We start from the raw sequence: 6,344 nt of genomic DNA on the forward strand, positions 1-6,344 counted from the left end.
AGGAGTTCAGTAGCGATCCGGGTAGACCATTTCACCGCAGTTCAAATTCACTCATAATTTTGACGCAAGGCACTTTTGGTTACTTTCAAACAGGCATTTTGAGGAAATCAAGCAAGCAGCAATGATCTTTCACGTTTTGAAGCAGCCGACTGTCCCAAGGACACCCCAGACATTTTCGAGAGAAGTAACCCTGTGCTCTCTGCCTTTTGTAAGCTCAAGGTTTTGCCATCTTTAGCTTTCATTTGCATATGCGACTACTTTGAGCCCACACCTGATATTATAACAAGATGTAAAAGACCAACGTATTGTCAGTTTTCAATAAAACGAGAGTAAGCACACTGTTCTTGCCCTGTCGCGCAATTCACTAGGCTGGCAGGGAAAACAACATATCTTCATACGGAAGTTCTTGATTCCTGGATATTTTTATAGCAGCTTTATTAGCATTATAAGAGAATACTTGTATTTTAAAGGCATTTTCTAACAGCTAGAATCCCGAACTCATAGCTTTATCACTGGCAGTTTCTCCTGCTAAGCGAGAGTTCGAGCAGCCGAGGTGCCTCCTTGAGCAAAGAGCTCGCGCTTGTAGCCTGTATACTCCGTTAGCCCTTAAAGGAAAGCTGAAACGGTTTTGAATTTGATTAAAAACACTTCATTTGTTTTAATCCGACTTCGAGCATCACGAATATCACAAAAAGTAGGCTATTTCATGCCCCCATCACCTAGAAAGACGCCTTAGAAGCTGCATTGAAACCATGCCCCTCCAAGGCAGCGGGAGAGGGCATTAAAGGAGAAAGGAAAACATGACGTCACGAAAGGTTCCTCACGTGTGCTCCTCGACTCGCAGTGCCAGTGTCGAGCATCATCGATATTGAGCTAGTTGCCAAGTCATGCTTGTGAAAGATGCCAGCTAAACTTGGGAAGATACAGGAATAGAGAGAGAGAAAAGAGGACAAACACACTTCTGGGCTGGCAACCATTTACTGAAGATCTTTTACTTCCACACCTTCCACACCCATTAGTTTCATGTCTCGGAACGAATGGGTCTGGAAGAAGAGGAGGTTTTTCTTCAGTAAATGGTTGCTAGCCCAGCAGTTCGGAGCACCTTTCTACAAAACAGGCACCTCAGCGCATCCAAGGAGCTTACGCGAAGCGGAGACGAAACGAGGTAAGGATTTCCAGTTGATAGTTGAGTGGCAGATGCAGCTAGAGTCGCGCCTGCTCATTTTATGACATCACGGCTCGACCAACCAATGACGTTAGGCGGCAGCGAGCTGCTGCATATTTTTTAGATTTTTTTCACGCTTAGTAGGAGGATCGGTGGTGGTGATTTCGTTTTCGAACGCGGCAGCAAGCGCACGTGGAATGGAACGCTTTGCTGCGAGTGCGATGACGGCGGCTTCGAGCCGCGGTGATGTCTACGCGGCGATGTTTCGAATGGGCAAAAGCGGACATCCCTGTCTCACGGACGAGAGCACTGGGATGGGTTCACTTAGGCGTCCGTTAACGATCAGTTGCGTAGTACACGTACATCCGCTACTACTATTGCGGCACCTATTTCATTTATCTCAATTGGCTGTTCAAGCCAAGCGGTCGTTTCTTCTTCTAACCTTGGCATCAATTTTAAAAAGGCGTTATTAAACTTCGTCAGATTGAGGGCTTCGTCTCGCTGAAATAGCTGACTGTAAAATTTAACGAATGCATGCTCAATCACTTCTTCTTTGGTACTGATCGAGCACCGATACTGTATTTCACAGATTATTTTTTTACTTGCGTATTGCTTTTCTCTGCTGAGCGCTCTTTTGGTAGGTTGTTCACCAAGAAAACATTTCTCCGCACGTGATCTAATTACAGCACCTCTATATCTCTCAGTCTTAATTGCTGATAAACTATTTTTGGTCATCCTAATCTCATTGATAAATTTACCAGGACATTCACATTCTAATTTGAAAAGCCTCCTCAAATCTGCATGCAGCAGTTTCTTCTCAACATCGCCGAAGTATTTTAAGGTATTTGATCGTTCTAATGCTGCTAACTTTATTTTTGCTTTATCACCTTTTGTGACTCAAATGAGCAAGTAAAATAGCTATTTGTCGTATTCTCCAGCAGTGTTTCTAATTTCTTAGTAAAGATTTCGTCCTCTAAAAGCTTAACGTTTAATTTCCATAGATCCCAACTGAAGTGATTCTTTATTGCCTCCTTAGCTTTACTCAGAGTAAAAGTTATCAGTGCATGGTCACTGAAAATGATTGGCAGAACCTTATAATTGTCACCACTACTCAAAAGTTCTACTGCCACATAGGCTTTGTCAAGTCGAGCATTGCTAGATGAGCAAAAGTGCGTATAAGGCATCGTTTCAATTTTTTTTCTGGTAAATGGCAACATCATGAAGGTAATGTTCATCGATCATATCTTTTGACATCTGTGCTGTAGCATCCCTTCAAATATAGTTATTTGAAATTGCATTCGCAGTTTAAGTTTACTGTGATCCAGTTTTTCAAAATTCAATATGAAAATAAATGTTCGCGCAAAAGATTGTTCGACGATCAATTGGATTCATCCGCTGTAAATCCGTTAGCATTTACATCGGATGCCTTTCCTCTTCGCTTTCCCCTACACGCTTCAGTCGCCTTGCCTCTGCGGCAGCAGCCAAACGACGCTTGAGACACATGCGCGAAAAAGCCATGCGATCCGACGCGCGAACCGCCGGAACGACGTCCGAGGGCGAGGGTTTTCGTCGCACCGGAGCGTCGGACGGGGCCTCCGTCCGGCGCCCGCATGCGTCCAACTTGCAGCTCAGCACTCTATTCGGTCCGATTTTCGGTCCGATTTTCGGAAGGCCGCAGTGGCCGCAGCCAATGAGCACGGATGGCGAAGGTCATGTTGTCAAGTGACTTTCGGACCGATCGGGCGAGGAGGCGCAATGTGGTTCGGGGAAGCGGATGTGGCGGTGCGCGGTGCGTCACGCGCGGCGAGTCGATGTTGTGAAGGAAACGGACGCCATCGAGTTTTCCCGCGCGCACATAACGAGCTGCTGATTTCGAGCGCCGAAGCAAGCCTGCCTTCTGGGACCGATCGAGCCCGTCGAAAGCCGAATATACCCCGTTTCACCTTAGGATGTACAGCAGCGGACGCTACGAGCCATTCCAATGTCATGTGAGCTTCGGGAGAGACGCAGTTATGTGCGCGGTACGTAGTCACGTGATTTTTACGCAGTGCTCGTTTCGCTGGGATGGCTAACACTGACACCCCCCAAAAAAATGTTTTTATTTTTTGCCAGGCGCTTCATTATGGTGTCGGAGGACTACCCAATTAATATTTTGCAACAGAGTAGCGTATTTTTTTTAATAAAGTCAAAAGGCGCAACTGCTTGAAACCGAAACTGAAACCCGATGGCGGTCGGAGAAGTGGAGAGAAGAGAGTGAGTGGCGGAAGTCACGTGGCTACACCCGACCGTGCGTTTTTTGTTTTGGTTTTTTTTCTCCTCTCCGGTAGCAGACGACACGAACAACACGACATGCGGCGTGCGATGCGGCGTGCGGGAACTGCTCCCCGTGCGATTCTTTTGCAGTTATGTTTGTTCCGCTCGTTGTTTTGTACTCCAAGATGAGTTGTTTTGTACATTGAGGAGTTGGAGATGAGTAGTGAAAGCCCGTGGTGAATTTCCATGATCGGCTTCGAAAAGAATACACCCAAGATGTTGCGTGAAGAGCTGGCTCACATGTCCTGCATCCGAAAAAAAGTGGCATTGTGCGACAGAGTTTTCGAAAGATCAACGGGATCGGGACCAATGGCTGGCTGCAATTCCTGTAGAACATATACGGGCGCCTCGGAAAGCGGACGCTATCCTGCTCCTTGCATTTTGTGGAAAGTGATTACATTGAGTTCGCAGGTGTCAAAACGGAAATCCCATACCATTTAATTCAGCGAAGTATCGTCCACAACATTTGTTTGTTTCTTCAGTGATGATTGTAAAAAAAAAAAAAAAAGAAAAAGATATGTAAACATCAGAAAATGTTTGAAAAAAATAAAATAAAATAAAGTTTCACGTGGGATCGAACCCAGTTCCACTGCGTGTGAACCGGACGTCTTTCCCACTGAGCTACTGGGGCATCGCTCTTCTGGTGGATCTCTTTCCTTAGTAACAATTCAGCCGGTAAACTATAAGTTGGAAAGTTTGCTGTCGATTTTTCTTTAGCAAAAGCACTCCCGGGTCGAAGTCGGGAAGCACCACGCTTTGGGGACATTCGCACCTAGTAAAGAAATCGTACGCGTGCATATTCAACTCGAAGTAGACCCGTCGTGCTTGACGTTTGCGCGAGCGATGTCTTCAGCCACGAGAAGGGAGCGACGGCTCGGCGACGTCTTCGTGCAAATCGGCTTGGTGGCCGGGCGTGTCGTACGGGATGAATACCAATTCTTTTGATCAGTCCCAAATTTCTCTTTTAACGGTGGACAGAATTCGCCGGTACCGCGAACGACAGTTCTGAAATAGAGGTCCCACGCCCGTCGACCGCTACCATCGCCGTCCCCGCGAGTCCCACGATACGAGAAAGGGAGTGTCTGCTCCGACGGCCGTCGCTCGAGCCATGTCCACACGGGGCAGGCTCCTTCGACACCGGAAGTAGTAAAACGTCACTTCCGGTGTCGAAGTAGCTTGCCCTGTCTGGGCACGGCTCCTTCGACACCGGTAGTTGAGGGTGACATCACTTCTGGTGTCGCAGCCTCGTGTGACTGTCACCGCTGTCACTGCCCTTCCCGAGTCTGCGACTGGTCAAGTTCTGGGTTGGTTTCACGCAAGCTTTTTGCACTCATTTGAAGCGTTCCACTTGTCATTTGCCCGATTACTTCTTTGTTTGTTTAACCATATTCATTAGTATTTACTGCCATTGTCTGTATTTTGCGCTTCGAACGCGTTAATTTGGATTTTTTATCGGGTTGTAAACGAGCGTGGTCGCACTCCCAACGTGCCTCGTGTTTTGGTAGCCGGTGATCCTTACTCGAACCCCGATTTTGACGTTGCCATCGTGCACCTCGGCACTAACACACTAACACCACCAGCGTTAGTGCTAGCGTGTGCATCAACAAATCTGGTCATTGGAACGACAGCGTAGTCACGCTGCCGAGATGCAGGTTATGAATGACTACTACCGGCAGGTAAACTCCCTGCAGCGCGAGTTTTGTCGCAAGGAGGGGTTCGAGTTTCTGGGCGGCTTGGCCAACGAGTAGCAGCAGTGGATCGCTCGCGACTGCTCGGAACGGACGACAGCCAAGTGACAGCAGCCCCAGCTCGTGACCACAACCAAAAAAAAAGAAAGCCCTTTTTATTTCTACGCGCCGCTCCTTATATAAGCGCTCTATAAATGATGGTGTCCTCTGGCGAGCAATAAGATAAACACCATCACCTTAGTTGTGCCCACTACATCTCCCCTTAAAAGATCTATAAGTCAGTCGCCTTGGCGGTCCAATCACACGACCGCAACCTGTGCGTGTCAGCCGAAGCCCTTCTTGCCGAGGCTTTGGCAATGATGCTGGTTGACCCTCACCAGGCGTAGACTGCTGTAAACTTGGTCCTTGATTTTGTTCACTGGCTGGCAGTTCCTCTGTTGACTGGCCTTTTGAGAAGGGGATTAGATGCCTACGGTTTCACTGCAGAGTTCCCCTGGGCGTTTCCACCACATATGACTGTGGTCACTGAGCAGGGCTGAGGATACTGCCTCGGCAATCCCAACTTCAAGGGGGTCGGAGGACTTGAAGTATGCCGGCAATTGTGGTTCTTTGCCTGTTGTGAAGTGTTTGCGGCATCTCTTGCCTTGAAGTTCTGATGGCTTGGCAGTGATGGCTGAAGTCGTTCTGGTAGACCAGGAAGTTGAGTTAGTTTTCTTCACATTAACAACTTGGCAGGAGAAACACCATTGACACCGGGTGTGTCTCTTTACGATAGGAGAGCCAGGTATTTATCGGTGCTCTTTGCAAACAAGTTCTTCACGATACGCACCATGCGTTCTACTTCGCCGTTATTCTAGGGGTATCACTGGCTCCTAGTCTCATGGCGAAATCTGTGTGCCTGAGCAAAGTCTGCAAACTTGTGAGATGCGAACTGCGGTTCAATATCTGTCCGCACGATGTTCGGGATTCCATAGCAAGCCATGCAACTCTTGACAGCCGAGATGGCTGCTTGTGCAGATGTAGATTTGAGAGAGATGACCTCAGGAAACCTTGAGTAGTAGTCTACAATCAGAACATAGTCACATCCTTTTAGCTGGAACATTCGGAATGGACGATGGCGAAGAGACAGCAGCCCGTGATACCCCCAGAGTAACGGTGCAGTCGAGTGCATGGTGCAT

Source organism: Ixodes scapularis, unplaced genomic scaffold, assembly GCF_016920785.2.
Source record: "Ixodes scapularis isolate PalLabHiFi unplaced genomic scaffold, ASM1692078v2 PGA_scaffold3__209_contigs__length_174095766, whole genome shotgun sequence".
In the NCBI taxonomy this organism is placed as follows: Eukaryota; Metazoa; Arthropoda; class Arachnida; order Ixodida; family Ixodidae; genus Ixodes; species Ixodes scapularis.